We start from the raw sequence: 19,967 nt of genomic DNA, 5'->3' as shown, positions 1-19,967 counted from the left end.
CTGCGGTTGACTTTTCACCTTCTGTCCCCTTCCATTTGGACACTCAAGGGCTGTACTTTGTGAGCCCGTTTTTGCCAGTGCTTTTCTTTCCCCCTCCTGTTTGCTGACTCTCCTCCCTCTCCATCGGCGATTCGGCCACTCCCGGCTCTTGGACTTGGGTTATCTCCTTGCCTAGGGGCCGCTCCGTTGTACGGCGGTGCCCCTCCCCCGGCGCGCTGTGATTGGCCAATTACCCGGCCGTCCACGCCTTCCAACCCAGGGGTTGCTGGGGATTGTAGGCCGTTTGTCCAGCACCAGTTTGGGTGTCGGTGCACTGACACTCTGTGTCCGCTCACGCCCGACCGCGCCTCCTATGACGCACGGACGTGTGGGAGTGGCTAAGGGGTATATCTGGACTCTGTCTTGCTGTGGAGCGTCAGTGTGTTGTGCACTCCTGTGGAGCTAACTCGTGCTGCTAAGACAGACTAACCAGGTACTCTCCTTACCATACTTAACAGCTGCTTACTAGATAAATATGTTTCCTATGTAATTTCTTGGCTTGCTATTATTCTTCACTATACTTTTTCTTCTTGAGTGGATCTTTTTACCCTACTATGGAACAGCCTTTCTGCTGATGATTATGATAATTGTATTATTTAAATATATAATACAGAATTAAAGTAAATTATATGTCTTACTTTATTTTTCTGTCTCCCGTTTTTTCTCTTTCTCTTTTATTCATTTTTTCTGCCTGATTCTTAATTGTTTTCTTTTTTACTCTTTGACATAATATTTGGATCAGCTTGTCACAAATCTGACTAGCCTCCGGTCTCAAGCTAGGCGCAAGCCTCCACAGATGCTATACCTGTATACCTAAGCACTGTGAGTGTACAGTATATCTTATTACTTTTCATAAATAAATATTTCTTTTAAGTATTCTACAATAGATACTTATATTACTACTCTTCTCCACAGTTGGCCACTTTGTTTCTGGGTGCTGCCCCTTGCCTCTCCGATGTTTGGGGACTGTGTGAATCCCATCTGCAGCGGTTTCTTACTTTTTCCTGCCTAGGGTACCCTTGTGGCTGTCAACTCGTGTTCATCCGGCCTGATCTTTCAGGCATGTGATGGTATCAGGGTATTATACACCCTGTTGTCTTCTTACTTCCACTACGGACCAGCAGGTGGGCATTATGTGATATACACTGACAGAGCGACTTTATTTATTGTTTATGTATATCTAATGTATTTGTGTACAAATTATTAACCTTCTTTTTCTCTGTATGTTATTATCAGAATCCAAACTCTGATCTCAACCACCCCTGAAGAAGCCTAACCAGGCGAAATATATAGGGTTTACCAACCGGGTTGTGATCTCTGTTACAGTACTTATGTCTGTTATGGAAACCTTTTAACTTTGTTACATTTGATCAGGTTGTTGATTTATGTAGTGGGCTCCTGTAGAGTCTATGATATGTCCTTCAACCTGACACTACGTTGTCTTTTAATAAATTATTAAAATTTACATTATTTGTTCTATTTTTCTTTACTGTTTTTGCATGCACCGCTATAGTCCCGCCATTGTTCGACATTCCCATATATAAATTTGGGATGAGGTGCTTTTGTTAGAGATACTATTTCTCAGTCTAGACCAGTCAGATCCTATCCCTCTTTTTCCAAATACTAAGCGCCCAGAGGCGATTCAGTTTGCATGTGTTGCGCTATACAAGGTTCTCACTCACAAATCTTATCATCAAAAAGCAGCTAATGGCATTTCCTGCCCAGCCATTACTGGAGTACAATTCATTTATAATCTGCAAGCAATTCAGATTTAATACACCAAAACACGACAGTTTATCTGGAGTTTAGCAGTCATCCGACATTGATCAGGTCATTGCCTTAAGATTTTGTCAAAACTGGGCGTCACTTCAATTATTATGTACCAATCGCAGAGTGCAAGTAATTTATGAAATAATCAGAAAACAGTTGTAGCCCAAGGTCTCGTCCCAGTTCCCGGGAGCCAAACCAGGACTAAGCCCACGTTCACATCGGTGCGTTTTGACATGTCAAATTGCCGGCAACAGCACCATCCTTAGGCTGCATGCACACCTTGGCGTACAAAATCGCGGCGTTTTGTCCCGCGAACTGCGGCGACAAATTGCGGCGTTTTGTACCGTGATTTGCGGCGACAAAACGCAGCGATTGTGAATGCAGCCTTTACCCCCTCTATGGAGATGGTTCACATCTCCTATGCCGAACGCCGAAAGCCGCCTGAAAAAAAGGTCCGGGATTTGTTTTCAGACGGCAGGCGTTCGGCATTCAGCGTGGAGATGTGAACCATCTCCATAGAGGGCAATGTGAAATCATCCCTCCAGCGTCTCAGGGGCGGCGTCGCACTACAGGCGTATATACGCCTAGGTGTGAACGGGGGCTAAGGCTCCATTCACACCTAGGCGTTTTCACGCCTGACACTATTGCAGCCTGAAATACGCTGGAGGGGTGATTTAACATTGTCGGCTATGGAGATGGTTCACATCTCCACGCCGAACGCTGTACGCCTGAAGCTCAAAACAAGTCCCTGACCCTTTTTTTCAGGCGGCTTCGGGGTTCGGCCGTAGCCGACAATGTGTAAATCACCCCTCCAGTGAAAACCGTGGTAAAAAACGCCGCATTTTGTTGCGGCAAATCGCGGGACAATACGCCGCGTTCAGGTGTGAATGGAGCCTAATAGGTGCAACGGCAACTTTGAGGTGCTGCACAGATTCCCAAAAGTAGTCCCAGTACTACTTTTGGCAACTTTGGGGCGATTTAAATAGACTTCTGTGCAGAACCTGCACAGATGTCTGTCAAATTGCCCCCGAAGTCGGACTGCATTGCCAGTTTGAAATTGTGCGAGTTAAGCTGAACTTGCAGGATTTCAAACCCGCCCTCAATGTGAAACTGGACTAACCTGTTTTTGTATTTACGTGAGAAGTGAATTAGCCAACGATGTTTATCAGGAGGGAAGGTGGAAATCAAGTGAACCTGCTAGGAGGAGCACAAACTACACATCCACTATAATTAGTCCCCACTCCCCAGCATCTTATTCTTACATGCCCATCGTTTTCCCCATCATGCATTCTGCCACTGGAGGAGAAAGCAAAGTCTTGTGTAAGCTACAAAGCCGACCATAGATGGTTCAATGTTCGGTCAGTTCAGCAGGAACGGGCCAAGATATGGGCAGATTGAATGTACCCAAGTTAATCAATTGAGCTATTGAAAACAATACTTTTTTTGCAACAAAATGCTCACATGTGAACTGGGCCTGACTGTGTTGATGGGGGAAAGCAAGCAATTTATTTCATGCAACAAAATAACATTTTCTCCAGCTATGACTGGCTCAAGTCGCTGAGGTCATAGTTTACACAGGACTATAAACTCTTCTGTTGACATTGCCGATTGGACCAATTCTGTCATATGGAGGCAGTTATATGCAGCTCCATACCCAAAAGTACTGGGCAGGTCTTTGTGCTGAAATATTTGTTATGGGAATAAAGGAAAGAATAGCATATCCTGGGTGGGAGGGGGATTAAAGAACAGGTCAGCTTTAAAGTGGGATGTTTAGTAACTAAGGCCCAGATTCTCGAAGGGGTTGCGACGGCGCAGCGCCATGTACGCCGTCGCAAGTCCTAATCTGGGCCGTCGTATCTATGCGACTGATTCTTAGAATCATTTACGCATAGATATCCATTAGATCCGACAGGCGTAAGTCTCTTACGCCGTCGGATCTAAACTGCAAATTTTTTTTTTGCCCGCTAGGTGGCACTTCCGTCTATTTCCGCGTCGAGTATGCAAATTAGCTAGATACGCGAATTCCCAAATGTACGCGTGGCCGACGCAATAATGTTACAACGTTTACGTTTGTCTTTTCCCGGCGTAAAGTTGCCCCCGCTATATGAGGCGCAGCCAATGTTAAGTATGGCCGTCGTTCCCGCGTCAAAAATTTAAAAAAGTAACGTCGTTTGCGCAAGTCGTCCGTGAATGGGGCTGGACGTCATTTACGTTCACGTCGAAACCAATGACGTCCTTGCGACGTCATTTGGAGCAATGCACACTGGGATATTTTACTGACGGCGCAGTTCATTCGTCGCGGGGACTCGCTTCATTTAAATGATTCATGCCCCCTACCCGCTGAATTTGAATTCCGCTGGGTGATTTACGCTGCGCCGCCGCAACTTTACAGGCAAGTGCTTTGTGAATAAAGCACTTGCCTGAAAAACTTGCGGCGGCGCAACGTAAATCGGATACGTTACACCGCCGCAGAGATACGCCCAGTGGACAAGAATCTGGGCCTAAGCCTGCACAAAGTCATGACAAGTCACACTATACAGCAAAAGTATCATTGAGCTTCAGCTGGTGACTTGGTCATCAGTGAGTGGCAAGCAGGAGAAAGCATTTCCACAACCACTTCTACCCAGTGAAATATAATAAATAATAATATTATAGGATTTATTTACAGCACCGTTTGCGCAACGCTTTACAATATAAAAAAAAGGAGACAATACAATAAAATACAAGAGGATTAAGCGGGCCCTACCCTGCAACATTGGAGCAACAGTCACAAAGCGAGAGGCTGATCTGTGTCAGACATTTCCAAACACAGTCAACACTGCACAGAGACCAAGATTTAAGATGGCCATAGAGGGATTAAAAAAGAAAAAAAAAATTGGCCGATATAGCAAGGACTGGTCAAATATTAACCCATCTATGGCCGTTCCTGCTTAAGAGAAGTCAATCGAATGGTCGCACGTTGGAACACTTTTCCAGTGCAGCACAGTATAAGGCAATCCACTGACTCGCACCAAGTATCCATCACTTGAGCTTAAAGAAACGTCCGACCATTCAATAAAGTTAATCAAATAAAAAATAATAAAAAAGTGGAACAGTGCAGTGTGCCGAGATTAGCGAGAATTGACACGGTGGTGATCCCACAGGATTGCACATATTGGAAGTATTCCACTGACCCAATACTTCCTATGTATGTACATATACAAATAAATAGATCTCTCCAGCTACACACACTTTAAGCAGACATTTCCCCAAATGCAAATCATACACATAGATCCTAAAGCTCGGGGACTCTAGTGTGCTACAATGTGTACTTAATCAATAAGAGTTAATAGCAAACTGGTCACTATGGGTTACTGCATTTCGCCATAATAAATAAGGCAACGTAAAGGTCTACCGATTTAGCGTTCTAAGCTGAGAAGTACATCTGGAACGCTTTGTCCATAGGGCAGAAAAAGATCTGATGCAGCAATTTATTCCAGCACTACCCAGAGCTTCCCAGGTGTCCAATTAGCCTGCAGCAATATTGTATTTTCCTGGTAAACCAATTCTACAGCAAGAAATTGTCCTTCCACGGAATGATTTTCCCACAGCCGAAGCTGCCTCTTCGTTACGTTCTCGTTAAAACCACTCTAGGATGAGGTGCCAACCCGACAATGCCGCCAGCACAAGCTGTCCTTGAAGTGGCAAGCGATCTAGTAATAATTAATATTGGTTTCCTGGATATTGGCTGGACTCTGGAGGGACTGCAAGGTCATACAGCAACATGGCACAAGTACACAAGCTGGACAAATGCAAAGAAATGCACAGGTCATACATGAAGGTTTGCCTTGCTGGTGCAGCTTTCCTGCTAAGTGATTCTAATATACAAATCCTGCTATTTTATACAGATCATGGTCTTAACTAAATCCCTATTGCCATTTCTGAAATAATAAATCTCACCCCGAGAAAAATTCATCCATTTTGTTTCCACACCCTCTCATACCAAAGAGGGATGACATGTGACAAGAGGCCAAAGTTCTACCAAGAAAGACTGAAAAGCCTGCTGAATCTAGCAACAATAAAGGATTCAAATCTAGGCCAGCACCAGACCTCAAAGCATTCCTCTCCCCCTCTAGATGTCTCGTCATTCGTTTTTCCTTTACCTCGGTCCCATAGCGTTTGATTCTCTATGACATGATCATCAGACTTGTAAAATTCTTGCAGGTAAGGTCAGTTCCCCTTCATGTGGGCAACCTCCCCCAGAACTACATCTCCCAAGAGCCCTTTCACTACACAAAGCATGTGGGCAGCTTCTCGTGATTAAAGGGGTTGTAAAGGTTTGTTTTTTATTTTCTAAATATGTTCCTTTAAAAGGAGTTGTAAAGGAAAGAAAAATGTTGCCTAAAATTAATGGCCCGGATTCAGAAAGGAGATACGACGGCGTATCTCCGGATACACTATCGTATCTCCGAGTTGCGGGGTCGTATCTATGCGACTGATTCGCATAGATTTCCCTAAGATCCGACCGGCGTAAGTGTCTTACACCGTTGTATCTCAGGCTGCATTATTACGCTGGCCGCTAGGTGGCGCTTCCGTATAGTTACGCAATGAATATGCTAATTAGGTAGATACGCGGATTCAGAAACGTACGTCCGGCCGGCGCATTTTTTTATGTCGTTTACGTTAGGCTTTTTTCGGCGTAAAGTTACCCCTGCTATATGAGGCGTAGCTAATGTTAAGTATGGACTTCGTTCCCGCGTTGAGTTTTGAAAATTGTACATAGTTTGCGTAAATCGTTCGCGAATAGGGCTGTACGTAAGTTACGTTCACGTCTAAAGCAATGACGACTTGCGGCGTAATTTCAAGCATGCGCACTGGGATTTTTTCACGAACGGCGCAAAACGCCAAATACGCGGGGTCACAGTTAATATGCATAAAACACACCCACATCATCCCCATTTGAATTAGGCGTGCTTACGCTGGACCAAATACGTTACGCCGCCGTAACTAAGGGCGCGAGTTGTTTCTGCATACGGAACTTGCGCCCTAAGTTACGGCGGCGTACCGTATCTGCGATACATTATGCCCGCCCATAGATAGACCATTCTATCTGAATCCGGGCCAATGTCTGCAAGGTAGACAGAATAGTGTAATGATTCTGTTAAAAAACAAGTAAATACCTATTCAATTCCTTCATTTATATCACCTCCGGCATTCTAGTTTCTGTTCTCTCATTCACTTCCTGGTTTGCTGCGCTCGTTCATGTAAGAACTACATTTCCCAGTATGAATTGCGGCACGCCCAGTAATTCACACCTCCTTGAAGTCTAACACGTAGAGAGCGTTCTGCCGCACAGATGTAGTTCCCAGGAGGGGGTGAGCACGTTACTGACCACCGCAGTAAAGCCTCCCTTCGCGGTGGCGAGTAACAATCAGACAAGCAGGAAGTGAACAGAACAGAGAAGAAATAGAGCAACTTCTGAGCAAAAACGAACAATGAGGAAGTGAAGAGGAATGTCTGCAGGTAAAGGAGGCTTATTATGAAAAAAAAAAAAAAAAATCCTTTTACAGCCCCTTCAAGCTAGTGCATTGTTGGTTCGCTTACCTTTTCCTTCTAAATGTTTTTTTTTCTGTCTGAATTTCTCACTTCATGTTCCTCCTTAGTAAGCTGTTCTGGCTGACTAACCCCCAGCCAGAACGGCTCGGATGATGGGGGCAAGCTTACTGAGGAGGAACAGGAAGTGAGAAATTCAGACCAAAAGGAAAAAAAACATTTATAGAAGGGAAGTCGAAGGAAAATGTAAGTGAACCAACAATGCACTAGTTTAAAAGAACCCATTTAGAAAATAACAAACCTTTACAACCCCTTTAAGGGCAGCATGGGGCAGAGGATAGGCAGAGCTGAGCAGGGAGAGGGAAAGAGATAGATGGAGTTCTCTAGTCCATTAGGCAGAGCGGATAACATTGCTGAGATTTCAGTGCAGCAGGGAAAGCCATGTCGGCTCACTACAGGGAGTTAGGAGCTCTCTGGATTTCTGGCAGTTCAAAAGGTACCGTATTTATTGGGGTATAGCGCGCACCCCTAAAGTTGCCCCAAAATTCCTGTGAAAAAAAGATTTTTGTACTTTTTGGTGTCTTGCACGGCGTCCATCGGCGGCCTCGTCGGGTCCGGCTTCGGGTGTCCTCTTCGTCTGGTCCGGTGTCCTTCTGCGGCGTCCTCCCCGCTCGTTTCCCGCGCCGAGTTTGAATACTGCGCCGGCATATACCGAGCGCAGTACACTCGTCTATAGTCGGGCAGTCTCGGCTACACTTGCGCTCACGTCCTGTACGTACAGGACGTCAGCGCGAGAGGACCTGAGACTGCCCGACTATACACGAGTGTACTGCGCTCGGTATATGCCGGCGCAGTATTCAAACTCTGCGCAGGAAAGTGGGTATCGGCGTGTATCGCGCACCCACGATTTTGCCCTGATTTTCAGGGCAAAAAAGTGCGCGGTATACGTAGATAAATACGGTAATTAATCATGGGGGAATCTGCATGTATTGTAAAGATGTACTGCATATGTCTCTTGTTTGTAAAGCCAGTGTTCAGAGTTCAGCAGGGAAGGAACGCAGTGAGAAATTTACCGATTTTCGTTACCACAGTATATGGTTTTCTGTGCTTGAGCCCTAGCCCTCTATGAACCCACGGGCAGCCTGCTCCATTTTGGATGCACAGCACTATGTGGCAAGAACGTGCACCATCCAAAAGCACTGTGAATGTCCTGCTAAAAAACTGGCTGCAATAGATGTATTACCAAAGATAAACAGTGGTGGATTTTAGTAGCGCCGATACAGTCAACATTAACCTTCTGGTGTGACTTTGAGGCTGGGAGCGGCTTATTAAAAATTAGTGATGGGCAGATCTGTAGCAGAGATGATGCTAAATTATCTATAATACCATGAAGACTGTCTGGATCCTACAAATGAGATCACCATTATTACATGGGATATTTAAGATACAAATCATTTTTTAATTATAAGTCACACCGCCACCTGAGACAGAAAATCCAAACATTTCCAATTACTGCCCAAAATTAGCAGATGTGGCTGCAGACAGTCAGTGGCTTAGAACTGAAATTGGCCCTAGTATGTATAAAACGCTGCATAAATTGGCACGAAATAAATGCAATATAATAAAGTACATTTATAGGAACTTCAGAATATCTGGCTTCGATATTGGTGGGGAAAAAAAACACATTCTACATCTGTACTTGTTCTAGGGTAGGGACTCAAAGCAGCACTGGAGCCATTCAGATATGTGCAATAGGCAGGCCAGCAAGCATTTTTAGCCACAGATACTTAACACACATGCAGATCAAAGTTAGTGTTATTTCCCACGTATATGTATTTTTTCTGTGTTGTATTGCATTAGGTTAACCACTTGCTTACTGGGCACATAAACCCCCTTCGTGCCCAGGTGAAATTTCAGCTTCCGGCACTGCGTCGCTTTAACTGACATTTGCGCGGTCGTGCGACGTGGCTCCCAAACAAAATTGACGTTCTTTTTTCCCCACAAATAGAGCTTTATTTTGGTGGTATTTGATCACCTCTGCGGTTTTTATTTTTTGCGCTATAAACAAAAAAAAGAAGAGCGACAATTTAAAAAAAAATATATATATATTTTTTTTACTTGTTGCTCTAATAAAATATCCCAATTTTTTTTTAAAAAAAAAACTATTTTTTTTCTCAGTTAAGGCCGATACGTATTTTTCGACGTATTTTTGTAAAAATAAAAATCGCAATAAGCGACTGGTTTGCGCAAAAGTTATAGCGCCTACAAAATGGGGAACAGAATTATGATTTTTTTTTATTATTTTTTTTTTTTTTACTAGTAATGGCGGCGATCTGCGATTTTTATTGGGACTGCGATATTGCGGTGGACATATCGGACACTTGACACAAATTTGGGACCATTCACATTTATACAGCGATCAGTGCTATAAAAATGCACTAATTACTGTATAAATGTGACTGGCAGGGAAGGGGTTAACACTAGGGGGTGAGGAAGGGGTTAAATGTGTATCCTGGGTGTGTTCTAACTGTGTGGGGGGAGGGGGGTGACTGGGGGAGGTGACCGATGCTGTGTCCCTATGTACAAGGGACACAGATCGGTCTCCTCTGACAGCACGTGGAGCTCTGTGTTTACACACAGAGCTCCACGTCCCTGCTGTCACCGCCGATCGCGTGTACCCGGCAGACATCGCGGCCACCAGGTACATGCATCGGCTCTTCAGCGATGCGCCGGGACAGTGTTTACCCGCTGCGCGCCGCCCCAGTGGCACGCGCGGGTAATGCACTTTAAATGACGCCCAAAGACGTCCACTTGGCACTTGAGAGCCGCGCTGTGGACGTCTTTTGTCTATAGCTCGGGTCTCAAGTGGTTAATACCTCAATGGCGATCCCAACATAGGAAAAAAACTATTCAGTCAAGGCGTGCAAGAGGACACGTGACCACACAAGGAGATTGGTGGAGAAGTGGTTTAACCTTAAACAGTGCAGGGGGTTTTTCACGGTTGGGGCAATAAGGATGTGGAACCCTCTTCCACAATTGGTGGTGGCTGCAGAGAGTATGGACATTTTTAAGAGACTCGTGGATGTGCATCTTAAACACACACAGGGATATGGGAAATTATAGACACCGACATATGTACAACTACACGGGTTGAACTGGATGGACTATGGTCTTTATCCAACCTTACCTACTATGAAATTATTCAGTAGTATGCCGACATCAAATGGAGGTTTTGGGGTACTACAGCTGGTTTATTAAGCGATTTTGGTTTCTCCCTACGTCCTCTCCTCCGTGCCACTTAGCTGGGTCCTAGCTAGACTCGCCCTATTTATTTCACGTTCTCCCAGGCATTCGCAGAGACAGGGCTTAGGAAAGCCATTGTTTTCTTAAAAGAAAGCCTGAAAAAACAAAAAACAATACCTCTCTCCCCATGGCAATGACCCGAAGCACAATTGCGCTGGATTCAACGGTTGCATCCTATTGAAGAGTCGAGCTGCCTGGATGGTGCCAAGTCAGCAGTTGTTCACACTATCTGGACAGCCTGGTTCTATGGAGGCATGTCAAAGCATAAGAGGCATTTGAAACCGAAGAGTGAGTGTAGCCAAATGGCTTAGAGGACATTTTTTCTTTTGTACTTGATTTTTGTGGCCCCATAGACTTTAAAAATTGGATTTGCACATGCTTTGTTTTTAGAGGCTCATATTAAAGTCCATAGAGTCAAACAAAGCTACAAGGAAGCTCTTGTACTTAAATGTTCATGTGGCAACCAAAACACTCAGATGTGAATGGGCCCATTGAGAGCAATGAGATTCTTTGCTTTAGAAAATGTGCCACAAAAAAGCACCAATGTGAATGAGGCTGCGACTTAACCAGCTGATAGCGTGTTCCAAGTTGCGAATATTTGGGGTATTTTTAATCTGGGTGTCCAAATCTGCCTAAAACTACAAAGCAGTCAAAGAGGTTAATTAAAGAACTGTAATTCACACAATACACACAGCCAACCCATGCAGCTGGGGGACGTGGAGATCAAGACTATCCCCAAGTTTCTTCACAGGAGTATAAAGTCTAAGGCCCCTTTCACACAGGGCAGTGGAGGTGCGGTGACGGTATAGCGACACGATTTTTAGCGCCGCTATACCGTCGTATTTACCGCGATATACGGTTGCTAGCGGTTCGGTTTTAACCCCCACTAGCGGCTGAAGAAGGGTCAATACCGCCGGCAATGCGCCTTGGTGGAGGCGCATTGCCGGCAGTATTACCGCGGTTTTCCATTGATTTCAATGGGAAGGAGCGGTATAGGAGCGGTAAACACCCCACTCCTAAGATGCTGCTAGCAGGACTTTTGGAGCGGTCCTGCTAGCGTCCTGCTAGCGCAAGCCTTCGGGCTTTCACATTAAAGCCTGCAGGGCACGATTTTTTCAGGCGGTATAGCAGCGCTATTTTTCATGAAAAACATGTCAGTGTGAAGTGTGAAAGGGGCCTTAGTGGCCATGCAGTCCATGGAGAACTAGAACATTCCAAATAAATGATCTTGCAGCAAAACGATTCTGAAAAGCGTGGTGGGAAAATTCTAGAAATGTGACTAAACCTGGTTTGTAGACAATACACGCTGCTTCAATGTGACATTAGACAAGGATCTTACATTTATTTAGGATTATTACTTCATCTACATATGAACTGGTAACCTCAGCACAAACTCTGCACCATCCAAGCAAAAAAACAGACCCACGTGTCCCATGACAAGGTCACAATGTAAGGGTGTGAAAAGAAAAATGTTACTTTAAACCCATTTCCTATGGAAACTTACTTTCACAATTACTTTAAAGCAGGGGTCAAGTCCTGGGGAAAAAAGTGTGGGAACTCCCACCCAAGATCCACTCCCCCACCAAATAAAAAAAAAAAAAAAAAAAAAAAAAAAAAAGGATACACTCATATGCATAATTACTAAAAACCGCATGTTTTTGTTTTTTCCGCAAGCAAGTTCTTTCTAAATCCCGCGATAACTCGCGGCAGACCTCCGCAATGACAAAAGCTCCCAGGAGACATTGCGGCATCGAGGAAGTGACGGAATACCCGCACACTACCCGATGAATCCATATACAGGAAGCGGCCAGTAACATAAAGAATTACTAAGGTTCGCCTGCCCCTGACAGCGACTCGAGCTGGGCATCGCCGCTTAGTGAAGGATTGGCTCGGGTGGCTCGGCTGCTTTAGTCCTGCAAAGGGAACTGTGTTCCTGCTGTGAAAATAGTGCTGGGACTCCGTTCCCACGCGTTCCCGCACGACTTGAGCCCTGCTTTAAAGTAGTGTCGGCCTACATTTTTGTATGGTGAGCCACACATGATACATCTGCTTTGCAGTCTTGTATTATTGGAGGGGGGTGAATCGTTTATCACCCACTTCAGACTTAAAGTCAAACTTTAGCCAGAAAATTAAGTCCTACTAGATAACGTCAGGCTGGCCCCTTTTGCAGGTATAGCTATGTAAAGCATTAACAATTAGTGCCTATACTGTGCACAATCCAGTAATACACTATCACCCTGCTCATGCTCAGTTGCTCTCCATTTTTAGGCACTGCCATTTTTGTGGAGGCCAACCAGCTGACAGCCTTAACCCTTCTAATCCTTTACAATCAATGACGCTGCTTCTGTTTGATCTGTAACTGTCATGGTTTTGCACATGCGATTAGTTACGATACCACCCATTTGATGGTTTGACAGTTTGGTTCAGCAAATATGCATTCCAGGAATGTAACTATTTTTAAACTGTTAATTTGATGGGTTTAGTTCTGCTTTATAAATTATTTCTACTGAGGGGCTCTGGGCTTCAGCAAAATGGCAGCCTCCAACAAGAACAATGCTGGAGGCAATTTACAACATACTCCATTTGGTAGCAGAATTAATGTGGAATGTGTGTTCCTTGCAAAGCTTTTTAGCAAGTTGTTATGGGTAAAGTTCCGCTTTAAAGTGATTCTAAAGCCTTTATGACCTTCATGCATTGAAGCAGAACCCATAAAATTAATGGCAAAAAAAAAGTTACATTCCCAGCATTCAGGGAATGCCGTCACATTTGCTTGTGCTTTAAACCGACCCGTCAAGCCATCAAATGGTTGAAAATTAGGGTTTACTTCCACTTTAAAAGTTGAGGTCCACACAAATTATTATTTTTTTTTTAAAAAGCCAGCAGCTACAAATACTGCAGCTGCTGACTTTTAAAAAAATGGACACTTACCTGTCCAGTGCACCCGCGATGTCGGCAGACGAGGCTGAGCAATCGCTCGGTCCTCGAATGCTGCCGCCGCCATGCTCGGTGAGTGAATCAGGAAGTGAAGCCTTGCGGCTTCACTGCCCGGTTCCCTACTGCGCATGCGCGAGTAGTGCGGCGCGCCCTCAGTGGTCCCTGCTCTCTCCTAGGAATAGTGTGTTTCCCAGGAGACTGGGGGGGGGGGGGGGGGGGGGGGGGGGGTGGGGTCGATACGTGAAGTGGAAGTTACATTTCTGGGTGAAACTCTGCTTTAAGGTAAAACAAACCTTCTGTGCTAGAGATCCTGTGAGGAGGCATCAGAGGGGTCAGAGCCGAGCCGTACTGTGTGTGTCTGTAGACCAGTGGTCTTCAGCTTTCTTGATATAGGAGGCCTTCAAGTGCGACTCTTGACAATCACCAAAAGGGCCACACAACCTTCAGTGTCAGACACAATAGGGTACCGTAAAAGACTATGGGCATGACGCAAGAGATGGTCAAACAGTTTTCTATGGCAACAGATGGAGAAGAGAAGTTGACAGTGCTGGTAGGCGACCCCATAAGAGAAGGTTCAGGGCTCTGTGTAAAACTAATTAAACTTGCTAAACAAAGGGCCATTTTATTATTCTTCAGTTTCTTGCATTAGTGGGAATAAACACCTCCACATTTAATAGGGGGAGGAATAATTCCCTCATTGGGGTGTCAGTTGGCAGAATAGTGTCTTGTATCCGTGAGTGGAATAGGGCCCAAAGGGCCACAGTTTGGAGACCTCTGACAGTGGATTTTGGTGTAGATATAATTAAAGGGGTTGTAAAGCTTTACATGTTATGATTTTTTTTGTAAAGCGTTACAACCCCTTTAAAAATTATGTCTACACCAAAATCCACTGTCAGTGGTCTCCAAACTGTGGCCCTTTGGGCACTATTCCACTCACGGATACAAGACACTATTCTGCCAACTGACACCCCAATGAGGGAATTATTCCTCCCCCTATTAAATGTCGAGGTGTTTATTCCCACTGATGCAAGAAACTGAAGAATAATAAAATGGCCCTTTGTTTAGCAAGTTTGGAGACCCCAGAAAAAATAAATAAAATGGTAGGAATGAATAGATCAGGAATGGACAAATCCTTGCCATGGCAGCCATTCCTGCCAAGTCAACTACACTCCTACAAGTACAGAAAAATTCCTGTTGATCCCGCCAGAAAGCCATTAACCTTGCAAATCCTGTACAATGAACCGAAATCTCAAATGATGTTCCAAGCTAGCTTGAGTAACCCAACATCTCTCCCTCCAATGTAAAGAAGAGGATCTGTTTATAGATTGAAAATCAGGAGTGCAGTCTTCCATTCATACAGTGCAGTCTTCCATTCATACAGTACAGAGCGTTGTCACCCTAGGACAGGAAGCGTGTTACTAGCAGGATCAGCAGAATGCAATTAATGCGAAGAATAAAATCTAGCTTGTAACTGCATTTTTTTTGTGCAATAGTGGAAGATGGAACTTTGAAAAAAAAATAAAAAAGCATTAAAAATGTAATAAAAGTTTTGCGAGTGTTTAAATATATTAAGCTGCAATATGTCCCATTTTAGGCAAGGTATGTTCTGTAGAAGGTCTTATTTTTCTTGTCAACACATTCGATGTCTGTTGGTTAGTGTGCTCAGAGCCAACACTATATGGAGAATAAAATGATAGGGACTATTGCCCACAAATGTCCTGTGGTTTACTGCACAACTGCCATCAAAGAGCTGTGTGCCAGGCTATGCCAGTCATCAATTCCAAATCAGATAAGATTTAATAAGCCATAAAAAGAATTGGTTATGTCTAGACTTTAGCCGTCACTGGACCCGGATTATGCAATTCCCACACCCTAAATCTTGTGACTTTGGCAGGATAGGGAATTGGCCAGAACTGGTACTATTTTGTACCAGTTGTGGGCTGTTAAAAAAAAAAAAAAGAAACAATGCAAATATTGTCACAAGGCAAGATGCTAGTGGTTCAAGGTCTTGTCCCCAAGTCTTGGAATCCAGAAGAAAAGTACCCACTGTTCAACTTAAACAGCAAAAACCGATGATGCCAATGTGGACTCTGAATTCTGTAGATCTCAGAAGGAGGGGGAATAGGCAGAATGCCATGGTGAGGTCAGACAAATACAGCCTCTGTGTTGGTGGTAAACATGGTTGTTTATCAGCAGTGCTGGACAGTTCCAGGACAAGGGATATGTCACAGCTCCAACATTCTGCACATAAAAAAAAAAAAAAAAAAAAAAACATTCCATGTAAGTCACAAAAACACTGACAAGTGCGGTATACTGCGCTCACGTAGCTCTATTTACATGCCAGTGGAAAGTGACTGTTCTTGTAGGACTCTAGCCACTTGGACTGGACATCCAAAATCTATTTTTCAGCCAGGCCAGCCATACACAGAGTGAATTTCTTTTTACGGGCTGAAGGAAAGAAATTGGCTCGATTCCCCCTGCTGGGAAAAGACCATGTTTATCGCCAACAGCTATAGCAGCCACTAGCGATAATCGCAAAAGAATCCGGCAGGCTGGATGTATCCAAGTAAAAAAAGAAAAAGAAGAAAAACAAAAAAGATCAACTTGGTACCTTCAGCCTGCCCATCAACGGTTCAAACCGGCCGAGATTCAAACAGCGTATGGCCATCCTAAGTCTGGCATTAAGTCTTTGTGAACCTGCTGCAGTTTTGTACCTGAAGATCCAACCAGTAATGGCACATTTTACTGCAATCTGATAATGCGGAGATAATGCTTCCCAATTATGAAAATCTGTCTTAAGTCCTGACAGGCATGGAGGAGCACTGGCAGCAGGCTGCCAAGCTGCTGCTAAGAGACGGCGGCTTAAAAGGGATTGTAACGGGTATTGTTTTAAAATACTAAACATGTTATTACATACCTGTTCTCTGCAATGGTTCTGCACAGAGCAGCCCCGATCCTCCTCTTCTAGGGTACCCCACCGGCACTCCTGGCTCCTTCTCTTGGTGTGCCACCATGCAAACCCAATTCCTAATAATGACACACCGAGTTTGATCACCCCCCCCCCCCCTACATTACAGGATTTGATTGACAGCCACAGGATGGCTCCTGCTGCTGTCAAATGTGCCCAGTGATAAAGGAAAGAACCGCTGATCTCTGGCACACCGCTGGATCAAGATCGGGCTCCATGTGCATTTCCTGCACTGCATACAAATCGCTTTGCCCTTGTGATATGTAGCGGGCGTAGGTGCATCATTTTATTTTAATGGGGGAAGTCCCCACTGTCCGAATACAATCAAGAGAGGGAAGATAGCCACTCCAGGTATACGCACTGTGTGTGTCCATGCCCTCTTTTCAAGTTTTGTCAGAATACAATAGTGTATCGGGGGAGATTCCTGCATTCACATCACTTTTTAGACTCATTTCCCCCAGAGCTACCCAATCAGGTGCAATAAATCCCCCCCGCTTTGCTATCGTGAATGCTGGTATTCCAGCAGAGCTGTCCGACAGAAGCCTGTCTAACGTTCAGCTTCTGTTGACCAGAGAGGGCTACACAGCGCGAAATTCAGCTGGTTGAGCAGTGTACCCAGGTTAAAAAGGAAACTTCCCTGGAAAAATGCATTTGCTTCCACGTATATCTTTGAGAGAGAAAATGCTTCCCAATGGGACAGGCGGAACCACCCCCTGCAGTCTGTTTCAACTCTATAGCACATTGCAGCGAGGACCGAGTTCTCATCACTGTGGCTGATAATAAAATCTGAACACAAAAAACGTAGAAGATTACAATGAAACTAATGGATCCAGGCTGAGCTATTCAAGCAGGAAAATTGTATTAAACAATCACTCTGCAAATATCAGTATGAAGGGCTATGCTGGTGGACATTAGAGAGAAGGGCACCTTGAACTCTCATTGAAGGCAGTGCAGAGATGTGACCGTTCCATATGCAGCAGTCAGGTGGGGGAGGGGGATATAAAAACACAAAAAAAGTGTTCACAAGGACAGTGAGAGACCTTTCCAATATTACATCCTTCCTCTGGAGAATTCTATATTACACCAATATGGTTCTGGGCTACAGCGTTCAGAGACATTCAAACATAGTTGTCAATGTTTTGTAATTAGTTTGTGGCATTCTTGTGTCCTGAAGCCATGTAGATCGTTACGCTGCCTCTGAAGAGTATGGCACACTCCCATTGTGGAATATTTACTACATTTTAATTGTAGCTCATAGCACATCATATAAAATCCCTTTATATCGAATTTTCCCCAAAGATATTAAAAAAAAAAAAAAGGAAAGAAGGATACAAGCAAGTTAATGCCAGGGCCACATCGCCAAACAAGATCTTCTACCCAGAATTATTTCCATACCCTATCCTTACCCCCAGACATATGCCTGAACTTTCTGTGCCACCAAAACTACTTCCTCTTTTCAATGGTTAAAAATTTGGGATTTTGTTTTTTTGAAAACACACAGTATCTACAAAGAGTGAGTACCCCCCTCACATATTTGTAAATATTTTATTATATCTTTTCATGTGACAACACTGAAGAAATGACACTGTGCTACAATGTATAGTAGTGAGTGTACAGCTTGTATGACAGTGTAAATTTGCTGTCCCCTCAAAATAACTCAACACACAGCTATTAATGTCTAAACTGCTGGCGACAAGAGTACACCCCTAAGTGAAAATGTCCAAATTGAGCCCAATTAGCCATTTTCCCTCCCTGTTATGTGACTTGTTCGTGTTGCATAGTCTCAGGTGTGTTAAATTTGGCGTCATCGCTCTCTCTCTCTCTCTCTCATACTGGTCACTGGAAGCTCAACATGGCACCTCATGGCAAAGAACTCCGAGGAGCTCAAAAAAAAAAAAAAAAAAAAAAGAAGAAGAAGAATTTCTCTACATAAAGATGGCCTAAGCCAGATTGGAAAGACCCTGAAACTGATCTGCAGCAAGGTGGCCAAGAATACACAGCGGTATGATCAGAACAGGCCTCACCATGGTCAGTGGAGTGCATATGCATCAGCGGAGCAGACATGTCAACCACCTGCTAAGTCGGGATCAGCGGACAGATCCCCTGCTGAGTGGGCGGATCTGCTGGCAGACTCAGCCAGTGTGAAAAGGGCCTAAGCCTGACCATCTCTGCCCCAAACCTGTCATTTGTACTTTCAATCATGGAGGCTCAACATCAAGTGTGGGTGTTACTCAGGGTGGTTTGCATGCAAATACACTCCGCCTATGAACACATTTTGATATGTGCAGAATTGCTCCCAGGTGCTAGCCCACTGCTGGTGTCAGGGATGGGGGCTCACGAGAGGAGTACAGAAGTGCTGTGAGGTTATCAGAAAACCCATGTACCTCCCACCAGCCATGTTCTGCCTGCACTGCATAGAAAAGCAAAGAGGCCCAATAATGATTGGAATGGAAAGGATCCATTTGAAACATAAGAATGATGAAAGCAAGGAAGGAACCATAGTGCTTTAAAAAAGGATAACCAAACCCAAGATGAAAAACGCAATATGTTGCAGATTGCAGCCCTTCAAATGTTGTGGATGCATTAGAGCAGGGATCCTCAAACTGCGGCCCTCCAGCTGTTGTAGAACTACACATCCCACAAGGCATTGTAACACACTGACATTCACAGACATGACTAGGCATGATGGGAATTGTAGTTCCTGAACAACTGGAGGGCCGTAGTTTGAAGACCCATGCATTCGAGTTTTGTTCTTTTTTTCACGCCAAGAACATTTTCAGCAAATACTTGTTGATCTTGCTAGAAATGCAATGCCCTCGTCACTTCCTGTGAGGTGCATCTAAAAATATCTTCCTTCCTAGTCGCCTTCTGTAAACCAACAATTGCCTTGCAAAGTTGTATAAATCTCAGAACTGGGTAGACAGAAATGCAAATCTGTTGGCAGGAAAAACACATCCCCTTGTATTCATTTAAACTATGCATTTCGCCTGGGAGTCCAGCTTAAAATACTATACATGCATAAAAAAGGGGGGGGGGGACAGCTAAATCTGCCCTGAACACACAGACTACTGCTTTTTAGTAGATGAATTGATAGAATAGATAGAGAATGTCTGGTGTTATCATTTCCCCACAGGGCTGGGTATAAAACCAGCATGCCATTTTTTTGCAGGAAAACTGTGTTGCCTAATAGTCTATTTTAGACCCAACGCAGAAGAGAATTGCAAAGAAAATGAGATCTTTTGTGTGTGCAGATTGCAGCCCTGTTCCCTCCAGCACTCCTCAGGCGATGGTCCTTGGGTGCGACACATGGCATCCTTTGTTCGCCGACGCCATGGACGCGCTTACATTAACACAGCACATCTCTTCCAAGCCGCATCAATCCGTGGCTGGGTTTTAGCCTTTGGGAAAACTTAGATTTTCT

At 44.4% G+C, this 19,967-nt stretch overlaps 1 protein-coding gene and 1 long non-coding RNA gene across 7 annotated transcripts in view; one reads left to right on the top strand and one right to left on the bottom strand.

Moving 5' to 3' along the window:
• The window catches only part of ADIPOR2 (adiponectin receptor 2), a 100,856-nt gene that overhangs the window by 32,241 nt on the left and 48,648 nt on the right, over nucleotides 1–19,967 (bottom strand). The gene's annotated exons all lie outside the window — the stretch shown is intronic.
• Nucleotides 391–1,454, top strand: LOC120932708. The gene is made up of 4 exons (XR_005748028.1): nucleotides 391–472; nucleotides 782–861; nucleotides 955–1,163; nucleotides 1,276–1,454. It is a non-coding gene; the product is annotated as an uncharacterized LOC120932708 (long non-coding RNA).

The sequence above is a fragment of the Rana temporaria genome, chromosome 3, assembly GCF_905171775.1.
Source record: "Rana temporaria chromosome 3, aRanTem1.1, whole genome shotgun sequence".
Classification (NCBI taxonomy): domain Eukaryota; kingdom Metazoa; phylum Chordata; class Amphibia; order Anura; family Ranidae; genus Rana; species Rana temporaria.
Note: the sequence above shows the minus strand (reverse complement) of the source record. Positions and strands in the feature narration are given on the sequence as shown.